A 24,303-nucleotide genomic window follows, 5' to 3' on the forward strand; every position below is an offset into this window, starting at 1 on the left:
AGGGTGAGACCCAAAGTTACTAAAATATGCAAATTAACAAGGGGGGTCCTGGGAATCCCTCTGCCAGACATTAGTCCTGGTTACGAGAGACTTACCCAGAGTCTTTAGCTCACTATCTTTCACAGAGAAGAAATATCCCAAACAGATCAGTCTTTGTCCTGCCCTGGGGCAGTCCAGCACCGAAATGATAGGCAATTCTCCTCTGAACAAGAGTACCAACAGAAACCCCAGACACGTGTTTCGGTCTGGTTGGACCTCATCAGTAGGGTGGATCTGTGCCTCTCTAAGCATAGTGAGCAGGTGCAAGACATGGGAGGCATAGACGCCTATGTGGACACATCTAATGAGTGGAATTTGTGTGTATCGCATGTGTGGAGAATTATGGATAACATGCTCACATACGTGTTCTAGTACAGTTGATTGCAGTTGGCAACCATCCATGGCCAGTGCATGTTTACTATTTTGTACACTTCTGTCACATGACCTGCACTCAGGGAGGTCCCAATGCATGGTACATGTTGGTGTTACAGTACACATCACTTTCTGATGGCTTTCACAGCTATGCCAAAACTTGTATGCAGGACAGTGTCTAGCTAACTTGGTGCCCAGTGCAAAACCCTAAATGTAGCTCCCTGACTGGAACACAACTCTATGTCATGCAAAAAATCATCGCCAATATCAATGATACATTGCTAAACTAATGGAGCCAGTCTCTTTGCATGTACTTTACAGACAATAGCTGACGTAGAAACACAGCTGTTGATGCTCAAGTGTGTGGTTCTGCTGTCACCGGATTTTAGGGAAGGCCTTGCTTGAATGCATTTCTAAGCTGCCTGTACTGACACACTGTGGTGTGACCAGCCTCCTGTGGTCTGAGTGCCCACGGATGACTTACCTGTGTTGCAGGCATTATGTCCAAACAACCTCACTTTAATATCGCAAGGGGTGACACAAGACCAACCATAGCAATACATTGCTGATAGAGGGTGATAATTCCAAGGTGGACAATCTGGTACACTCCTATTGTACTGTCTCTGGATAACCCTATGAGAGAAGGTTAAGGGGATGAATAGCATCTATGAGTATTCATGTCTGCTTTGCATCGAATCAACATCCATTTGGGAATTGAAACAATGATCAAATAGCTTGATGCACAAGTATGTGATGAAAAGGTTGTATGTGTGAATCAGTTAATGCATGACTGGCACATGGCTTGGTGCTCACATCACTGTCCACAGCACTCACCCTAACATTGAAATGTTTGTAACCATGAAACATTCACACTTATTCAGAAATCTTAATTAATTGGATAATGGGATAAAATGGCACTAACATCATCCACTCATATGGGGAATAAGGGTTCTGTTGCTCCTTGTTCTAGGAGAACTTCAGATGAGGATGGGCTGGGCCTCAGTCTGAGCATGCACAGTCACCAATACAGAAACATCGTCACTGAATAATGTTCATAGACAGATGCCCAAAAAGAGACAAACTAACAGTAGGGAAACATGTACAGAAGGATTACCTTACAAACTTTAGCCTGACCATTAATTAGCTGATGAAGCGTTTAGAACAAAACCGGCTTACGATACGTCGTATAGGGCCCACATTCCCTCAGCCTCTGCCTAGTCACCATTGCACATGCCTAAGGGGTTATTCCTGCACAAAAGAGCAGGACCATGCTTTGTCTGACAGAGCTGGCATTAGCACCTCCTATTAGTGCTGGCTGCAGGCAGGGAATATCATGATGTGGCAGTGTGGTAAGGGTGTTCAGCCCAGTGGCGGTTCATTTTGAGGGAACATCTGTGATTGATTCATATGTTTAAGTATGGGGACAGTATGGTACACTAGTTCGAGCTGCATATGTCAACATTTCCAGTGAGCTATTGTATGGACATGTGAAACAGAGGGATGATCAAGTGGTGCGGGCACACAGGGCCAACACACATATAGGGTGCAGCCAGCTAACTTAACGTAACTTGTCACTTTACATTGTGTGAGCTGGCAGTGCCCTTTACATGATACTGTCACATAAAGCGTCAGTCAATGACTGTCAGTCACTCAATAACAGACAGTCATTGACTGACACTTTACATGACAGTGTCATGTAAAGGGCACAGCCAGCTCACACAATGAAAAAGTGACAACGCCCATTCATGAATCGCACTGGGCAAACATCAGGGGGCAAATGCCCCTGAGAAATCACACAGTTTGCTGGTAGACCTGGGGCGGCACTGATGTGACACCTGAGACAGAAACAATTATATGTGCCATTACATATAGCAGCAGCACATGAACGCATTGACATCAGGGAGGTGACCTGAGCAGCACACTAATCATTGCTGTACACATCACAGCATTGATTGAACAAGGACTACAGTCTGCACAGTCACACAATGAACCCTGCTGGCCTAATCAAGGTGCAAAGTCACATTGAGGAGCCATCTGGCAGTGGTTGGCATGTTGAGAAAATGGAGGGTAAATTGATGGCGAATGGATGCATTTAGCCCAGGTCCCAAAGCAGCCACTAGAGCACTTTGGCAAGAATATTACAGCTAACCTTCTCAGGCATGCACCATATGTAGCTATGAAGATATTCATGAATGGAAATGAAGTACATTGTGTAGAGCTTTTTCTGTGTGACATGCTAATTTTCTTTTCAGAATGTGTAGATTTTGTCAGCTAAATGATGCTTTGTGCTGGCCTTCAAAATGTAAATGCCCAAAATTCTGCTCTTGTCCCTGGGTTTTAAAAACAAAATCTTGTTGAATGAGCCATCGGTCAAGAATTGTCCCCCCTTTAAAGGCTCTGTCAACACTAAGAGCATGAACTGAACACTGGGGCGGGGGCTATGCAGGCTGGAGGGTGTGTGTATCAAGAGCATCTCAGTTACTGCATTTTCAATATGCACTCTTTTATTTGATACATAGGAATGCATAATTTATTACCAGCAGTGTACTCAGAGTCAGCTGTCTGGGTCTGAACCTTCCTGCGGCATCCACTGTGGGCCTTGAGCTCTGCTCCCCGGGAAGTCACCACCTCCCCCTGGGCCAGGAAACTGTCCTGCTTGCATTTGTGGCAATGCCATACAACACACATCTGACTCTACACATGCACAGTATCTTGCATGTGTATTGTATATTGTTTGTGACAATCAATATCACAGAATTGTGTGCCTGTTTTCACAGTCTCCAATTACCTGGCCCTGGCAGACGGTGGACATGAATGAGCAGAAATGTCTGTGCATAGAGGCATGAGGCTGTCTTCCCGATGGGACGAGATGTTGATGGCCATTAGTTGTCTCTGTGCAGTACTTTCCACATATGGAGTGTCAATGGAGCAGTGGCCATACAAGTATGGTTTTGTCAGTTCCATGTCACAGTCTCCTCACACATGTTTGCAAGGCATGTGGCTTTGACCTGCTATCTTGTGGGTGGGGCAATGGGGATACCATGGCAACACATATGGCTGCATGACATTTTGGTTAATCAGATGTGCAGGACACACTTCCACTTGTTGCAACAAGAAAATGTTGGTGTAAGGCACAGAATCACTGATGATGCACATCCTTCCACTAATGGGTATCACTGCCACTCAAGTCGGGTGTATGTATGTACCCTCAAACCCGCAGACCATGCCACTATGCACAGCCCGATATGCCGAGCCATGACTGCACATGTCAGCAAATGCCAATCATCTGTGACATACAGCTCCCAGTGTACCCAGTCACAATGTGTGATGTATGTGTGTCTGGAACATTGTGTGTCTGTATGCATTGTGATGCAAATATGAAGGTTCTGCAACGTACTCATGCCTTAAAATGTTGCTGTCTGTCTCTGTGCAGGTGATGATGCTGCTGATGCATTGGTGGAGGACTAAGAGGAGGCGGTCATGCGACAGACCACCAGTGGAGGATGGGGTGTTATACGCCATGAGAATCCACAGGTACTACAGACACCCTTCAGTTGGTTTTCTGACTCTTCAGTTAAGATGCAGAATTAGATGTGGAGGACACAGTAAGGGACATGGAGGGTGCCCCAATGGGCAGTCTGGATGGGGCTGTTGAGTCCAAAGAGATGATCCAGGAGTCACGGGTCCAATCAGTGGTAAACCCTGCATTCATGGTGCTTAAATCTGCATGATCGCCTTCACCTGTGTTGGGATCAGGATCAGGGACTGATGTCCAACGTGGGTTGCAGACCTTCAGCCAAGGACAGGGGTCCACTGCGACTGTCCTGGACCCACTCTCCATTGGCTCTGCACATGTGGTAGACGTGGATATGCCGGAGAGTTGGAGTCTGTGCAGCAGATGCTGAGTGAGACCATCCAACATGAAGAGATCATGCAGGAGATGGCCAGGGACCTCCATCACCTGGATGAGGCCAGCCCCTCAACAGCTACCCAGGAAACACAGCATCTGGCCTCTCAGGAACATCACCAGTGACTATTGACAAGCCTGGTGAAGACCCTCTATGCTGAGATGCGATCCACAAGGCTCTCTCACAAACTGGGTGTAAAGGCCGACCTCAAGGGCCGATGGACTGATCTGGTGTCTTTGAAGGACTATCTGAATCAAAATGCAGTGGCACATAGAAAGCCCTGAAGCAGGCGATGCTGGCATTTAGAGACTTCAATCACAGTGAGCTGTAGGGCTTGAGGACTTCACTGCATAAGGAACTTTTGGCTACAAGTTCCCAGGTCCATGAGGAGATGGACGCCTTGAGGCAGACGCTATCCCTGAAAATGGATGCATCACGAGTGAGTGCACATGCAGACTCTGTAGCCACTCGGGATGATGTTCATTGAGACCTCTCTGCAAGTGGGATGCTAATGCATGCATCTGTATCATGGGTGGCCCTAGCCAATGAAGACCAGGCATTGGCACTGTGTGGACAGGATGCACTGCCACCCCTACCACAGTTGGTGCAGTTGATTTTATGGCTATGGACACACACAGTTTGCCTCTCCCAGACACACATTCTCAGGGTGTTGTTATGGGCAAGGTGGATTAGCCCTGATTCCTCATTGAAGGACACCAGGGATGTGGCTTCACTGCGTGTGCTCCACAGGCGCTGCTGTTCATGTGAAGTAGGTTTGCACAAGCTGATTGCATGCACCCTGTCCCTGTGGCCGGCCAAGAGCATGGGTGGTGCCTGTGGCTGAGGGCGATGTCCCTCCTGCATCTCTACTGGTATGCCATGCCGTGTGGCAACATTTTGCAGGACACCAGATGCCACAATGATTTTGAATACTACTGTTAAGGCATAGGGAAATATGCCACTAGATTGGTCAAGGGAGCAGAAACATGACTTGAGCACCACACATGTGTGATCCACTATACCCCTAGTGGCTAGGTGTGCTGTGTTGTACCTTATCTTGGCTGGTGTGGCAGGATTCTGGAATGGCATGAGCAGGAATGGTGAGAGTGTGTAGGCACTGCCCCCTGCAAATGTGTATATGGTTGTTGTTGGCATTGAGTGTCATGGTCTGTTATTCAGTGTGTCATGTGACTGCATGCATGTGCATGATAGTTGATACTCACCAAGGAGCCAGGTGTTGCCAAAGGTTTCCAATGCCAGGGCCCGGTATAGTGGTGACTGGTGGTAATTTAAGCTGTCATGTGTGCTTCGAGGGAAAATTGCATTGACATGCATTATGACTCCCTTTGCATTCCAGATGACCTGGACGTTGATTGAATGGCAATACTTCTGGTTGCGGTAAATGTGTTCAGTCACTCAGGGGATCTGGAATGCAACATGCATGAACTAAATGGCTCCCAGTACCCATGGGAAGTGTGTTATGGCATAAATCCCTTGGCATATGTTCTGCCTTGCCTGCAGAGTGCGTGGCATGTATATGTGCCTACACACATGTGATGTGATGCAGCACAATACCTGCTGTAGAAACTGTGATTGCACCACCTGATATATGCCCCCAACAATTGCAGAGGTGTGCTGGAAAGAGCCCATGGCTAGGAAATGTAGGGCTGTCAGCACCTTCTTCAGGGGTGTGAGGGCATGGGTTCAGATGGTGGGTGATGCAAGGCCATCCTCCCACTCCCTGAAGAGGTCTAGGATGACATGGGGATGGGAATCTGAAACTTGCATACACCTAGTCATCTGGCATTCCAAAGAGCATTTTGCGTGGGTGTACAATTCTGTCCCTCACCCCCCTCCTCCTTCCATGACATATACGATTGATGCCACTATAGCTGGATTCACCCTGGTAGAGCGATGTTTGAATGGTGTGCGTTGTGTGCTTTGTATACATTTCCTTTGTGTGTTGTATGTTGTGTTTCATATGTGGTGATAAGATCACAAGGTTTGCATGTGCCTTTTCCCAACGTGAAGTTATGCTTTGAAATCCATGAATTTGGTTATGCTTGTGCTTGACTGGGCATGTCATTTCTTTCCATGGTCATCCCTCAACACACCCACGGTATTCCTCGTTTTTCCTCTTTGCATGTTCCGCCACCTATTTGTTTCTTTCCACAGGCCCTTCCCACACTTTGTGCAGAGTGTTGCCCAAAACGTAAAGTCAGGATGAACCCGTGCAAAGTCATGCAAAGTGTGATCCATGTATCAGGAAAAGGAGTGTTGCGCACAGTAAAGTGTACTTTTAGGCACAAAGTCACTTTGCAGAGCGAAAAACATTGTATGAATTAGGCCCTTAGTGTGCAGTTTTACTTTTTTGCACGGTTTAATGAAAGTCTTGAAAGTTCTTTTAAACCCTGAAACTAAGATTCAAAACATCACTATTTCCACTATCACTCAAGAATCTCTACATTGTATTGTAGATGTATATTTTATAAACCTCCATTGCCCCCTTAAGGGCCTGATTCTCAGATAGTTTTCCTTTGGGATTGTGCCATTATGAATTGCTTCTGTGAATCAGCCCCTAAGTGTAGTCTTTTAGCACGTGCTTTTGTGTCACAGTTTAACGTTTTGCGGTTTCCGCTAGTTTTATAATAGGGTATCGTCCACATATGTTGCCCTAATATTGCTATTGTTGACCTGTAGCGTTTGTTAGCTGCTTATTGCTCTGTTTTGGTTGTGAGTTGTACGTTTTCTTTTGTGTAGTCTACACAGCTAAATATTTTGGATTTGTATATTATACTGTTCAGTTACAGCTTTCAGGCTCACTTACTGATCTTCAATTGGATCTAGGACTATATCGCACATATATTAGAGCAATGTTGTGTGAAAGGCCTCCCTGTAAGTGACATGATGCCGCCTTCCACTGCAAGCTCATTCTCAGTCTTCCCACCGCCCCATGCTCAATTTCAGGCGGGTTCTCCTGAACCTCCCTTACCGCTGCATGGCACAGACAGCCCTGTACCCACACCCCGCTCCCACAAAGTTCATCCCACTCCTTCCACCTAGCGTTGTGGGCGGCAGCGCTACAACCCCGCCTGTGTTTGGTGAACATGTGTGCATCTCGCTTCAGCCCTGCCGTCTGCAGAAGACAAACGCTTCAGTAACCATTGGCATTCCTTCTCTCCCAATAAATAATGCTTCTTACACATATTTATTTTATTGTCTTTCCATTGCACATTTTGCAAGGTTCTGTATAAAACATTTAACACATGGTAACAGTGCACGGTATAAGTCAATTTATCAGAACATAACATATCTACTTGAGAGGATCCATTTATTTGGCAGAAATGCAGTAAAAGGAATTCGTGAATACTGCCAGGACAGAGCCATCTATGACATGTGCAAAAGATACTGCATGCACGGGAAGTCGACACCACGCCCAGCACGTTAAAATGGACACGGCTGCAAATATAATATTGTATTTGTTGGTTGCTATGTTTCCTTGCATTCCTGTTATTTCCAAATCCACCTTGCCATCTAACTACTCTAACCTGTGAGTGATCTCAAAAAAGTATATTATATACAAATTTGAGGGTGGTGCATGTGGTGATCTTTTATTATACATAAAGAGATCATTTCTTCACAACAGACACCCCTTGGGCTTATTGCACAGGTTCTGTCTGTCGCCACTACCATCCCATTTGATATTTTATAGCTCATTCATTGTTAGGTACAATTTCCACTGTCTCACCTATACTAACATACCCACAAACCTGAAACATTCTGGGAGAATATTTTCCAGAAAAGCCTTATCAAAACGACCCACAAACTAACAATATTGCAGAACAGCACAAACTTCATTTGAGGCCAATTTCTGTAAGGCCCGCCATAGCAAATCAAAACATTATACCAGACTTAAAGGCTATAAACATATATGTATATATATATATATACAAAAAAAGAGGAAAGAAAACCGCACTCCCCGCGGGCCAGCCGACATCTCCAAGGCAAAGAATAAGCAACTCACATCGTGATAGATAGAGTTTCTTTATGTAATACAAACACAAAAGGATAGCACAAAAAAAAACAGTGGCAGGACGCCGTGGAGCAAGTCCTACGACACAATATATAGAGGTTTAATACAAAATATGTGTCCAAAGTCTGATTCTGATGGTGCTGTATTTAAAGAAAGTGTATGTAAATTGTGAAGTTCCAAGTAGTAATCGTCACCTACATTTGGATTCCGGCAGTTCTTTTAGTTATGATTCCCTATTTATTGAAAAATGTCCACAGCACCCCCATTTCCCATAAATAAATAAACTTCACCAAAACAGTAAGCATCAACTGCACCAGCACATTAGCATCTTTACTTATGGAAAACATGCATAAACTTCTTAGCTGCCCAGGATTCGGATCAATACTTGCTCATACATTTATTTGCTTTCTGATTTTTGATATTGTATAGTGGGGTTCAACATGTAATGAACCAAGTTTTTCAGGTCTGACAAGGACCACTTTCCTCTGATTCTAATACTATCCCCGTTCCAATAAAGTATGAAAATACATAATAGATCCAAAGTATATGAAAACGTTAGCATGGAACATGGATGGTATTCACTCCAAGTCAGCTGAGTTTTCTCCGCATTCCTAATAATATTGTGGAAACAGAAAAATTGATATGAGGCCGGGAAGCCCAAAGGAAACACACCAACACAGGTTACAAAGGACATACAAAGCGCTTTATTCAAAGATACAACAATTACCAAAGTCAATTGACATACGGATAGCTATTCGGCCCTCAGAGTAACAGAACGAACTATCAACGGTAGTTCGCCGTGTTAGTGTGAGAGACCGTACATTGGGATACTCGGGTTTTTATACTTTTTATCCAGCTCTCTCCAACCCCCTCGCGGGTTAACCATTCTTGGAACCAGGCCTAGGGTTCGTTGCCAGGTAAATCCCATAATGTATGCATTTGATCAGTTCCGCTGATACAGTTGTTCATTTACACATAGGTCAGGGATAGGACAAGGTCTCTGTTCGCCACCCCAACAAGTGGCCTGCGGGCATATTACTTATTCATGTGTGCGGAGGTCACAACGGCCAGAATCCCACTCGAAATGTCATTCGGCCTCCATTTTGTTGTTCAGGGTGACTTCCACACTACAAGAGAACCTAAAATGGCGGCTAAATCCAAGATGGCGATTTGCACAATACATTAAGGTCAAGAACTTGCCGCGGAATCTATTTACACGATGTTTTAGACAACTTGGCGTAGGCCAACATACATTCAAACAATGCGATAGGAGGTATAATATTATTTCGATTTCCACAGACCCTCCTTTTGGCCTATGCCAAGTGCTAAACATCATTCCTAACACTTTTGAAAATAACTCCATGTGTTATCATCCATAGATTCCGCATCATTGTCTGTAATGTCTATAGCCATGAGGTCGTTCATAAAAACCTCTTGTAACATGAATTCCTTAGATGCTGTATCTGGGGTATATATTTTATGCCCTATTGCGCTCACTGCTTGAGCACAACACCCCCCTATCATTCCACATATACTTGGGAGGCATTGAAAACAACAACAAAGAAATAACAGAATCCCTAAAATAACCAGAATAACGGAAAGCACCTTCCAACCCCAAGATCGCAAAGAATCCCAAAACCAAGTACTAAGGTTCCATTCTCCTACAGGGATATGGACTTCAGAACTGAGAGTATGCAAGTTCTGAATTGCTTTAAAAATTGTTGGTGAGGAGTCTGGTACGAAAACACAACAAGCGGACACCACTAATTTGCATACTCCACCTCGTTCTGCCAAGATGACATCTAATGCCATCCGATTTTGAAGTGCTACCAATCTTATCGCCTTTTGCTCTAAGGTCATATTGTAGAGTATGTCCGTGGTCCGGTTGATCGTTCTCTCCAGTACCCTTGCTAATCCCCTAATGTTCTCTGAGTTTGCTATTTGTCCCCAAAAGGGCACAACCGATTTAGCTATGTCCCCCAATACTTGCCCAGGGGTATCTCCGTTGTTGTCTCGCCATGGGCGAGCATTAGAAACCTCCAATGTACTAGCTACAAATACCCCGGGTAACAATGTTCCTAAATAACAGGTTTCCTGACAATCCTTGGGCAACCAGGGAAATGCTAAACTACCACAAACAAAATAAACAGGCCCCCCTACATACAGAGGCCTGTTTTCCCCAGTCAAATTTACAATATTTTTACAAGCTTCAAAATCTCCCATTGGCCTAGTGCCATTTCTCTGTACACAGAAGGGAACCGAGTCAGGACTATGATTTATAGAATAAGAAGGAGGTACAGCGTCCTTATTGCCTATCGGAGCCATTTTAAAGGAAATTAGAGTTTGACAAGGAAGAGATAGTTTGCCAGACGTCCTAATAGAAGCAACGTTAGGTTTACTTCTATTTGCGAAAAGCGAGCATCCCAGGGGAGTCAATACACGTTTCTCGAAATCATTTAAATTAGATACATCAAAGTTCCCTGAGATGCTATCATTCCATCGGCCAAAGAATAGTGCTCTAAGAGAGGCATAGCAAGAAGTCGTTAAAGGTAGAGGATGTATATACCATCCCAGTCCCTTGTTCCCATGTTGCGGTAAATGAGTACAAATCCAACAATTACTCTTATTAAAAATGGCATGAGTAGCATTCATTACTATCATCAGAGTGTTATTATGATACTTTTGTCTATGTTGGGAGTCTCTAGGGGACAGAGTGTGAAGGTGTACAGAGGGAGTCAAAACAGTTGGTACGATCTCGGTCGGTAATAAAGGTTTCAAAGGATAGATTTCTTCGAAATACCAAAGTCCTACAGCAGCAGTTGCAAAAATAACAATAATCAAAATCAAAACACAACAGTACGTTTTCGGGGCCCAGGCACATTGTTCATTGTTCGATTCGGTCACCCCCTTATTTACAAATTCAGTACGGGGAGCAGCGGTGAAGGTGGCAGGCATCGTATTTTCTCAATCGACGGCCCCAATGTTCGTTGCTGGCGACACTACGGTCGCGTGATTTCTTAGTCCTTCCCAACCCTTTTTGTTCAACAAAACTTTCTCATAACAAGACAATTTTCCAATCACTTCCTTTTTTCCAGATGCACGAAACTCGTGCCATAGTTCTATTTCCTTGGTCGAAGGTCGTACCTGATGGTACCCGAAATTGTCTGGTCCGGAAGCAAAGTATCGTCACTTCCTGAGGGAAGCGACATGTCGGTGGCGACGGAAGTCGCAGAGCTCGAAACAGTGTTTTCCGGAAGTGATTTTTCAAGAGAGTGCGGAGACGAAATGGACTGTTCCCCAAGCTCCTCAGGCTCAGAGAACTTCTCTGACGCACTCACAGCGCTGTTTGCTACTCCAAGATCAGAGACTGTAGCATCAGCGAGGGGTTCTGCTTCTTCTATAACGTGTGGCGTCGGGTGAGGAAGTTTCTTGACGTGCGTCGCGTGAATCCAGTTCTTCTTTCCAGCCATCCGCACTGCTGTCATGGTGACCAATAGCACCTGATGGGGCCCCCGCCAGCGAGGCGCGAGACAGGAAGACCTCTCGTAGGCCTTCACGAGGACCCAACTTCCAGGCTGTATATCGTGTCCTGGGCCCGTGAACCGTACAGGTAAAGCAGAATTCACCTGGTGATAAATGAAATACAGATTTTTAGTTAACTGGTTACAGTAGTCTACATGCAATACATTTTCCACCTCCCTCAGGGCTTTAGGTTTCGGGAGACCCCAAATATTAGCAGGTCTCCCCATTACTACTTCAAATGGAGAAAGCCCAGTTCTAGTCTGAGGTGTAGTACGCATAGCTAATAACACAATAGGCAACGCATCTGGCCATTTTAGTTTGGTATCAGCACATGTTTTTGCAAGTTTATTCTTTAAAATACCGTTGTGTCTTTCTACCAACCCAGCACTTTGAGGATGCCTCGCTGAATGAAATCGTTTCTCAATACATAGGGCTGCACATATTTGCAAAATTACTGCTGCGATAAAGTGAGGACCATTGTCCGACCAGATTATCCTCGGTAGCCCAAATCGAGGAAAGAATTATTTTACCATAATATTTGCAGTGGTCATGGCGGTAGCATCTTTGACGGGGAAAGCCTCAACCCATTTACTGAAGGCACAAATAATGACAAGAACATATTTTAGATTATTACATCGTTCCATCTCAATAAAATCAAAGTGGATGACCTCAAAGGGGACAGAGGGGGGCCCGAAACTTCCCCTTGGAGTCACTGTCCCTTTACCCACATTGTGCTGTAGGCAGATCATACAGTTCTGGACGTGCCTCTTTGCAGTTTCCAGAATCTTGTCATTTACCCAAACCTGTTCTAACATTTTCGTGATCTGCTGGGCACACACATGTGTAGGACCGTGTGCCATTGTAACCATTGCCAATACATAAGAATCAGGAAGCAACTATTTCCCTTCGGATGTATCCACCAAACACTCTTCGTCATCCAGTTTCCCCATTCCTTCAGCCCACTTTTTAGATTCTTCCATTGTGGCATCAGTTTGAATATCCCGCACAGACCCAATACCTTCATCCATTATACAAGCTTCTCTCATTTCCCTCGAAGCATACATGTCCGTGCTAAGGTCTGTGGCCGTTTGGCTGGCTATCAAATCCGCAAAAGCGTTCCCTTTGCCTACATCATCTATGACCTTGCGATGTGCTGCACATTTCATGATCGCTAACTGTTTAGGGAGTGAGAGTGCCGAAAGTAATTGCACTATCAAGGGGCCATGCTGAATCTTGGTCCCATGTGAGGTCAGGAACCCTCTTTCCAACCAAAGCTTTCCGAAGTTGTGAGCCACCCCAAATGCGTACTGACTATCAGTATATATATTGACTCTATGCCCCTGGGAAAGCTCACAAGCTCGGGTCAACGCTATAATCTCTGCGGCCTGCGCGGAGTTATGCGAAATTCTCTTAGTTTCGACAACTTTGCTCAATGTAGTAACTGCATAAGCAGCTGTAGATGTACCATTCGAAAGTTTGAAGCAGGAGCCATCACAAAACAGCTCCCCTTCTGCATTGTCCAAAGGGGTATCTATGAGATCTATTCTGCCCTTCGTTTCTTGTTCAGTGGTATACAGGCAGTCATGTAATTCTTCGTCACCGCAAACAGTGTTTTGCGGGAAAGGTAAGAGTTCAGCCGGATTGAGAATACAACACCTCTTAATTTGAATATGAGGGGCAAACAGAATTAGTTCATACCTTGTTAACCGTGCTGAGGTGAGGTGTTGCGTTTGGGTTTTGTTCAATAAAATATCAACAGAGTGAGGTACCATCAAAATCAAATCATGGCCTAGGACCATTCCCTCACTCTGTTTTACAGACGCGGCAGCAGCAGCAACAGCGCGCAAACATCTTGGCAAAGCGCATGCGACAGGATCAAGGGCGGAGGAGTAGTAGCCGCACGGCCTATTCTTCCCTCCGTGTTCCTGTGTTAACACAGCCAAAGCACATCCATCACATTCATGCACAAACAACACAAAGGCCTTGTCATAATTTGGAGTACCCAGAACCGGTGCCGAACATAGCACGGTTTTGAGAAGCTCAAATGATCGTTGATGTTCCGATTCCCATGGCATTGGCAGAGAAATGCCCTTCTTCGTCAAAGCCAACATCGGTTTTATCACTAGTGCGAAATTCGGGATCCACAACCTACAGTAAGAAGCCATACCTATCTGACTTCCTTCTGTGTATTTGGAACACACATGCCAGAAATGTGTTTTATTCTTTCAGGTGTCAATTATTTAATAACTTCTCAATAAATTCTTCAGAAACATGAAAATCTTTAGAGGGATACATTTTTTGGACTCCGAGTGAAAAGGCTCTACCCATATTTTTAACTAATTCTGACCGCTTTTCTTTATCATATAATAATGCTTTTTCAGCGTTAGTTTTATGATGACGTACATGTTTATCCCTACTTTTAAGCTGCTGTAATGCTTCTTTCTTCCAATTCTGTAACACATCAAAGGCTGCTGGTCTAGCCTTTTTCTTTAACAAGATCGATTCTAAGTATTCAATACGGGGGATCTCAAAACTACCGTTGATTGGCCACTGAAATTCGGAGGCATGTCTGGTCTGTCTGTGCCAAATTTCATTAAATACTATACTTCCAATGCCATACTTACAGTACATAGTACACGCCGGCGACCCCTCCTGTGGTGCCGGACGGCTAAATTCCAAGGATTGTCGATCGCTGCGGAACAGAGCCCTAAAGCAGCTAGACAATTTCCCAGGCATTTCACAAAAAATTGGTGTTACCTGGTTCAATAATTGTGTCTGCAGATACAATACGCCAAATTCAAATTGTCAGGGTTAAATTAAGAGCCGGGTCACGACTGCACCTGACCAAACCTAAGGAGGACCGTATGGTTCACCAAAGAACTTACCTAACAAATTTTACCTTGTGTTTGGTGGTTTCAGCAAATCTGCCCGCCTCAAAATTGGACCCTCGTCAAGATGCCGTGTCAGACCACACGACTATCGTCCAAGGATCGGATCGTGCAGCGCTGCCGAGGTATCGCGTCTCGATCGGTCGGGCCCGCAGAATCACACCGTCCGATCCCGGTTCGATAGTCTGCGTCAACCTTCAATGATCCGGCATCAATCTTGAGGGTCCCTATTCGGGCGCCAACTGTGGAAACAGAAAAATTGATATGAGGCCGGGAAGCCCAAAGGAAACACACCAACACAGGTTACAAAGGACATACAAAGCGCTTTATTCAAAGATACAACAATTACCAAAGTCAATTGACATACGGATAGCTATTCGGCCCTCAGAGTAACAGAACGAACTATCAATGGTAGTTCGCCGTGTTAGTGTGAGAGACCGTACATTGGGATACTCAGGTTTTTATACTTTTTATCCAGCTCTGGCCAACCCCCTCGCGGGTTAACCATTCTTGGAACCAGGCCTAGGGTTCGTTGCCAGGTCAATCCCATAATGTATGCATTTGATCAGTTCCGCTGATACAGTTGTTCATTTACACATAGGTCAGGGATAGGACAAGGTTTCAGTTCGCGACCTCAACAAGTGGCCTGCGGGCATATTACTTATTCATGTGTGCGGAGGTCACAACGGCCAGAATCCCACTCGAAATGTCATTCGGCCTCCATTTTGTTGTTCAGGGTGACTTCCACACTACAAGAGAACCTAAAATGGCGGCTAAATCGAAGATGGCGATTTGCACAATACATTAAGGTCAAGACCTTGCCACGGAACCTATTTACACGATGTTTTAGACAACTTGGCCTAGGCCAAAATACATTCAAACAATGCGATAGGAGGTATAATATTATTTCGATTTCCACAATATTATTGCACTACAAGAAACATGGGCTGTATCATCTATAATTAGGCCAGGCTTTACATGTTGGGGGAAGAGGATGTCTTAGGCGGGGCCTTTTATCAGGGGTCCAAACCAAGTTCATTTGCATATGGTGCTTTCTCATTCTGTAATGGGTTAGCAGGCGAAGAACGATGGTCTGGAGGGTTGCGCAAAGCATTTTCCAGAGGTTTAAGATTAATTCAAAGTGCAGTAACTCACAAGGGCATGAAAGCAGGTGGCTCATAGGTGCAGGGAGAAGGGACTGAATGGTTGCAGATACAGACCCTTAAGTGCTGTGAAGCCCGGAGGCATTGCAAGGGCAACTGCACATGCAGGAGCCTGGGCCCCAGTTCAGAGACTGACCAGGTGACCATTGCGCGGAGCAATCAGGTGCATCAGCAGGGGAGAGGAAGAGAGAAAGCAGGAGCAAAAAGGAAGATCTTGAGTTGCTTTTGGAACCAGAGGTGGTTCTGCTCAAGTTTGAGAGAGGCAGGGAGGCTATTCGGGAGGGATGCCCCAGCCAAGGAGATAGATCTGCCCACAACTCTCTGCTTGGAGAAGAGTCTGACCCTCAGAGAGTTGGAGGTGGATGAGCAGAGAGCTCCAGAAGGAAGATGTTTTGGAAGAGAAAGTTGGAGCTAGAGCGGTCCCAGAAAGCCTTGTGAACAATGCAGAGGGTTTTGAAGTTGACGCTTGCAGCCATGAGGAGCCAGAGAAGAGATTTCAGAGCTGGAGAGATACGATCCGTGGGCATGCGGCCAAAGACAAGTCTTGCAGTCCTGTTCTGGATAAATTATAATAGTCAAAGTGTTGCAGCAGGAAGATTTAGAAAGGGGCAGTGAGCTTCTGGGGGAAAGTGAGAAAAGGAATTATACCCCGAAGGAGGTGCAGCTGATAGTTTGACTTCTTAGAGACATCAGAGATGTGAGGAGAGAAGGAGAGGGTGGAGTCAAAGATGACACCAAGGTTCTTAGCCTCACAGGCAGGAAGAGGGCCAGAATGGGGGCCAGAGAGAGAAGAAAGGAGGGAGCAGGTGTCCCAGTGAGGAGGGTCTCAGTCTTACTGGCATTAAGACAGAGATCATTGGCGGCACACCGTTGCTGAATTGCGGTCACACAATCTGGTATGAGAGAAGAAGCAGAGGTGGCTGAGGGAAGCCTGAAAGAGAGCTGAGTGTCATCTGCATAACATTGAAAATTGGAGCAGAAAGTAGTGATGCGGTAGACAAGAGGTGCCAGGTAGTGGTTGAAGAACCAGGGAGAGAGGTTAGACCCCTGGGGAACACCACAAGTAGAGAGCTAGAAGAGAGGAAACGTCTTTGTTTTGCATTGTCACTTATAATTAGGGCAGCCTTTACATGTTATGCAAAACCTGTGACCGAAGGGGGCAGAGGACATCCTGGTGGCACCCTTTTAGCAGGGGTCCAAACCAAGTTAAATGCAAAGGTTTATCAGGTAATTACCAATGATCCTTATATCCAAATAATCAAGCTGGACCTTCCTGGTGGATTATTAATCACCCTTTTCAATGTATTGTAAAGGAGGGTCCAAATTCACATCAGCATAAAAAACAATACTCAATGATGAAATGCTCAAAGTGCACGGGAAATCCCAGCTTTATTAAAACACAGAATCGTGTTTGGGACAGCATAGAAGCAGCTCTCAGTATTACAATGAGTGTGAGTAGCTTTTTTTTTATTTTTTTTATTGTTATTTAATCAAAAAATAGATTTTTACAATATTGTTGTTAACTGTTCTTCCCGCTGCTAAAAGTCCATTCATACTTCACATTTTTACATTTTACATTTTACATTTTGTCCATATTCATGTCGAATAGTTTATCATTAATGTGTTCCAAGATCTTTGCCAACACATTCGATGTCCTCCGATTAGCCTAGACCACCAGATCTCTTCGTCTTGTAGATAATCTATCCCCGCTAGATCTGACAAATATCGGCTTCTTACTATGTTAAATGTGGGACATGTCATAAGCAAGTGCCGTATGGTTTCTTTTGTTGGCGATGAGTTATTGTTACAGAATCAACATTTGTCCGTTTGCGTTGTTCCTCTGATGTGTAAGATTTCATTAGTTTTGAATAAATTTAGCCGTGCGCGTAGAATTAAGTTTCGAGCCTGTTTGTTTGGGAAAGCCTTTACTATATGTTGTAATTCATTTCGCTTTCTCGTATTTGGTGGCAAGTGCGCAGTTAGCATTAACTTTGCTACGGCGTTAGTTGTCTTTATCCAGTCGGCATCTTTTAATCTTTTAAGTGCTTTACACGGATTTGCTATCAGTTCTTCTTCATCTACCACAATTTCTTTCAATATTGCTCATTACAATGAGTGTGAGTAGCTTTTAAACGAAAAAGACACAGCATCCATGTTGTTATAGCACAATCTTAATTACAAAACGCATGAATAACTTGAAATGGTTAACATTGTAAACTACATATACAATATATAGGTGTTAGTTATATGATTGGATTAGACATATCTGATGGCTCCACCTGGGCCCAAACTAATTCAGACAATCCTTTCAATACATCATCACATTGTGAGTTTATTGGTTGGCGCAGTTCATTATAGGTGGTGTGGCAAGAGGGATTTATATTGGTTGGAAATGTACTCAACAACCTTGGACACTTTGACGAGAGGTCAAGATATGTGGTGGGGGGAGAAAAGTCCATGGTCTGCAATAAATCCAATTAAAGGTACTCCCCATCATTCCCAGGCCATGTTCCCTACCTGCTCCTTTATATTTGGCCTTGTGTATCATCTTGTGTCGGTGGGTGTACTTGGGAGTTCAAATTGTGTCTTATTTGTACTTGTGTGAGGATGAATAGAGGATGAATGGATTAGAGTTATTTAAACCGAAAGAGAAGTGCAAAAAGTGAGGATGGTATAGGTGTTGGGGATATTCTGCTGAAAGTAACAAAAGATATGCTATATTGCGTAGACATTGGAATATCCTAACATTGGATTCGGATTTAGGAAATTACCTTGAAGATAGACTTACTATAGTATACACTAAAGCACCAACATTAGAGAGTGCTCAAAATCCATCTTTCTTACAAATTATACAGACTACGAGGACATGGTTACATCAGAATTAATATGGATTCCACAAATGTGGTGTGTGCTGATGCAGCAATTTGTTTGTACATGTGATAATGTGCCAATACGACATGTAGTATTGTGCCAATACACCCAAGACTAGTTTATATAGGGAGCATGATACAGGAACTATGTATATGAATAAGGGAACATTTGTATAAATTATATAAGGATGACTTGAGGTTGCCTCTAGCAGTTCATTAGCAGGAATGCCATCAAATGGATGGCAAGGCAGGAATCAAATTTGTTTGACTAAGAAAAATACAGACAGACCCCGGAGTTGGTAACAGGGAGAAGGCGCTTTGGAGGTTGGAAGCTAAAATGATATGCAAATATAGAACTGTTTGCAGAGGTCTAAATTTGAATCATGAAATGGGGTGTTTCTATGAACAAGGAGTATAATGAAACAATAATTGTTACTGGGACCAACAGATACATTGGGCCTCATTACGAGGTGGGTGGTATTGCCGGCACTGGTAAGGGCACAGGTGCCGGTAATCCCTTACCGCTCTAATACGAGTTCCCTTTGTGGGTCCTTCCTTAACTCCTGTTTTTTTCAGGCGTTAAGGCCTGGACCCGCAAAGGGACTCTAGAGCTATTAACGGTACCGCAATTTGTGGTACTGTTATTAGTGCCTTCCCCATTCCCATTGAGCCCTATAAGGGCTCAATGGGAATGGGGAATGGCCCTGGTGAATGGGGAATTACCGGTCCCGCCAACCTTGGAATGGACCGGTAATTGCTCCATTCACCAGGGCGGAGTCAGAACAAGTTTGGAGGCAGCCATGGCGCTAATAGCGCCATGGCTACTTCCAACATCGTAATGAGGCCCATTGAATGATTAGATTTGATAATAGAAGATCTAACATAATGTATTGTTAATCATTTAGAAATGCTTATGTGTATGCTTTGGGAAACTATAATTTTTGAAATTATGGAATGGAAATAAACGGTACAAACAATGTTATATGATGACTACTGTAAAAATATGGGTATCAGCAGTGGTACTGGTAGACATACCCCTTGTAAGCATAGAGCTGTTAAACAAAACCACTATGATACAATATACCATACATCATTTTGAGATTATGGAATTTCATTCTGAGAAGATTTAGAACATAGTGATATGTATACATTTTTTACGTGCCCAATGTTGTTAAATATGAATGCAATAGAATTTATGGGAATATTGTAAATAATGTGGCAATAAATATTAGACCAGTCTGTTCATTTATCAACCAACAAGACTGTAGATCATTAATAATGCTCGGTTTCATTAAAAATGAGAAATAGGTTGAAAGTAAGAATTCAAATTACAGAGCAACAAAGATCCCATGCCAGTATTAGTTGAACTGTTTCCATGAGTATGTGGAACGTTTTGGATTATATTTGATTGCTGAACGTAGCCCGAGCTGCTGGGATCCTTGCAGGTAAATACAATATTGACATATGCAAATCATCTTTGACATCAGACGTTGCTGTCTGACATCACAGCCACTAATTAAAGCTATCAGAAACAAGATGGCGCCCTTGCGCCATGTGGAAGACCACATCCTGTCGCCCAGTGAAGGCTTAGAGACTTATTAAAGCCATACAGGAGAAAGTGATCATTATGGTGCTTTCTGGAAGGGTTGTTTGCTACTTTGGACTAATAGTGTAGGTGACTATTGTTAAATCTGAGTAACTTTGTTCTTCAATAATATAGGTTTGAACATTTACATCTGTACTGAAAGAAGTAATTTAAATGGATGAAGAATTAGAAATTACTTTGTGTCAGTTGTGTGTTGACATTGGCTAAAAGTCTTATGACGATTGATATTCACACTTGGCGAAATAGTTATAAATAATGACAGAATTTAAGATGGCAGAATTCCCTAGGATGGGAACATGGACTTATTTAAGTCTTTTATGAGTTGGTGCAAAGCCTTTAATTAGCCAGTTTGTTTGTTTTTCTGGGTTACAACTAATACACTTTTTTATGATGGCATGGTGCAATTTATTTCTAGGACCTGTGTTGGTGGGAACTATCCCCTTGGAATTTTTTAAAGACCCATTACATTTTGTGACTAAGAATTGTGAGTTCAGGGTTGGTGCTGAGCTATTAGGTAGGAATATTTATCTTTTATAACATAAGACACTATGATGAAGTGGGTGAGTCTTGTTATTCTAAGGAGCTAAACAACTGGTGAATGAACAAGAAACCATTGGGATTCAAGCATGTGGAAATTACAAAGATGCTTGGTACTATAGACACAATGTGCTGTTCAATTTGTAGTGGATTAAAGACTCTTGAATTATATGTTGAGGATTATACCATGGAACAATGAAAATAATCAATTCAACTATTGATGGAACCATCTAGGTAAGATGGCCAGACATGAGACCCAAATTGATAATGATGGTGGACCACTGTAGATTAGTTAGTAGTTCATAAGATACGTTATGTTAATCCCTCTTTCTTGATAGATTGCCTTGGAGAGGTTTTGAGGCATTAGATCAGTGAGAATCTAAGCAAAAGTACAAGAAATCATTTGGAACAGTTTGAGTTTGAGCAGTATAAACGGTAAAATTCCATAAATGTTTTTAATAGATGTACAATCATAACAATATAGTGAATCACTAGTAGGGTGAAGGTTCACAGCTAATATGGTTTTGCACAAGGTCCTTACATTAACGAATATGGAGTGTTGGTGGTGGACACAGGAATAGACTTATATATAGAATACACAACTGCTAATAACACAAGGGTTTAGCAGCTAAAATTACAGTGTATTCGAATTAAACAATATGGCACGTATATTGATTGTCAATGTTTTTTTCTTTTCTTTTTTCCCACCCCTGTGACTAGTCGCTGCCCTGTTTTCTGGTTTGTACTTTTGGAATGTGTATATGGTTGTTTGTACATTATTATTTATGTTTTATATGTAGTTTAATGGCAAAACTTCAAAGTACCAATTGTACTGTGATTATTATCTTATTCCTTTAATTTTGTCATATTCCTTATATAATCAAATGTGTATAATATGCATCTATAAATTATAACAAACACACTGATGAAGATCTGTGTTTATAAGGTCGAAACACATGTTGTATACATGTCCTGATGAAGACCTGTGTTCATAAGCTCAAAACACGTGTTGTTGGTGGCTGAATAGTAAAACATATTTCTGTGTATACATGAACTGAGCATTATTTATTATTGGATTTGATTTTCTTGTAAATTAGGAGACCACATGTATTTACAGTGTGGCAAATTGGGTTGATATGTACAATTCTTACACACGTTTTCCAAGTGGCAATTGGCTTGGAGTCACAATAAAGAACCTTTGCTGCCTATCCAAGACAATTAAATTAGGAAAACAGATTTTCAGGTTAGATATATGGTGGTTAGTGGAGTGGAGAGTCAGCCCATTCTTGAGTTATTTTATTTGTACTTGGAACGTAGATAATAACCAGTTTTCCTCATGTCTTTATCACGTGTAAGGGAACTGTGTTGGAGAATGATTTTATTTCTCTTTACTGAGCTATTAGCTAATTCTAACGTAAATGTTGTATTCCCTGTGGCTACTTTGGACACCCCCCATCTTTTCTCTATGGAGTATTTTGGCATACTATTCTTATGCACCTGGACATCAAAGGCTGTGCGAACTCCTATCAATTGAATTAACTTGTTGTGCTACAGCTTCGAATCTTGGGAACTGTTATCTTTCTTCTAAGGTCTACCTATCCTATACCCCCTACTGTTCATCTGACCTTGGTGCTTGCCATGAGCTACTTTCTGTACAGCTTTAAAGCTAGTAAAATAATGTATTTAGCATCTCATCTGAGGCCTTGCTAACTTCTAGACCTGCTACATCCTCTGTGCTGGGAAAATGGATGTACTCCTGCACTTCTCGCCTCCATATTGGTGAACTGTTTTCGTCTCTGGTCAAATGACATGCACCTTGTGCATTTGGCATACGTTTGTTTCCCTGCCCGTATATGCTACTTCTTACCAGCGTATAATTTCATCGGCCCTATCAGTGTAGTAAGTCCTGCTCTTGGTATTATGTAATCCTCCTCCCTTCTATGCTATATCCAGCACACTACTTGTGCTTCCTGCTATCTAACTCTAATCCCTACTAGTGTCACACACCTACCTAATACTTTATGGCAGAGGCATATACATTGATTGTTTAAATTATTGTTTCTTGCAATCTGTCTTAGTTTGTCTCATCTTTTACCACTAGACTAATGGGGGGGCAATAGGGTTGCCTCAGTTGGTATCTTGTCTCACCTGTATGGTAATGGTGAGGAGTAGGGGCAGGAATTGGTACTTGCATATTTATCTGAGAAGGGGGCAGTAGGTGCTACCTGCATATTCATCTGCCCCATTACAGTATATATAAGACCTCACCAGTCTGCATTACCTTCAGTTGCCATTCAGGATCTGAAGACTTGTGTCAAGCTCTTAGAAAGGGAGTGAGGCAGGGCTACGAAATCTGCCTTGCTATTATTCAGTGACATAATGCTCAGTGTGAGCCCCTGTGCTGTCTCAAGGGTATTCTTGATGATGAAGATGATCATTGGGGAATACCTGATATAGGCATGCCCCCTCATAAAACTTGTCACGCAAATGTAATTATACTAGGTTCTCTGTTTGCTGAGAAAGGGCTATCAGCCTGCAATGGCCATATAGTAGTGCATATACCTGCTTCCCCAACATGACTAGCCATATAGACTTTGGTTTAATTTGCCTGGCAAACTAGGGACACTAGGGACTCTGAAAGAACTCTGTGTAGTCCAAATTGATGATAGTGACCACGACCCCTTAGTTGTAACATTGAATGTCACTATATCAAACCTAGCTCTGACATTCATAATTGTAATGATCAGCGTACATTCAGGTGGACTCTGCAGATCGTAGAACAACTTGCTTCAGAGATCTATAATAAAATATTGCCCTGATTTGTGAGTATTTTTCAGAGGTTCCTTGGTGATCGATGGATAGCACTCTTTTCTATGAAAAAGAAGCCTTAACCCTGTTGTAACATGTTTGTGTTCCAAACTAAAAATAAACCTTGGGGATGTACATTCATGGTATGACAGAGATTGAAGAAAGTTCAAATCCAAGCTACCTATGGTTCTAAAGACAAATAGGGAAGGAAACCACTCAAAGCTAACGAGCTAACATATAGCTACAAAACAATGATTAGCAGTAAAAGAAAAGAAGCTATGACACAAGCCTGAGACGATCTTAAACAAGCGGTAAATAATCTTGTACCGTCTGCATTTTGGAAACTTATTTCTTATGGGAATGTTAATGTTGGTAAGCATCCGATTTCTCTCTTACCAGAGGATGTCTGATACCAGAATTTCAAAAATGCATACAGCTGCACCCCTGTGGCCATTATACGCACCACCAAGAACAATACTCCTGTGCAATCTGTTCTAAGTCACCCATTGTTTTCGACCAATGAATTTGCACTCGTTCTTCACATAAATCACAGAAGG

Source organism: Ambystoma mexicanum, chromosome 7q (genome assembly GCF_040938575.1).
Source record: "Ambystoma mexicanum isolate Mex_15411 chromosome 7q, UKY_AmexF1_1, whole genome shotgun sequence".
NCBI classification, from domain to species: Eukaryota; Metazoa; Chordata; class Amphibia; order Caudata; family Ambystomatidae; genus Ambystoma; species Ambystoma mexicanum.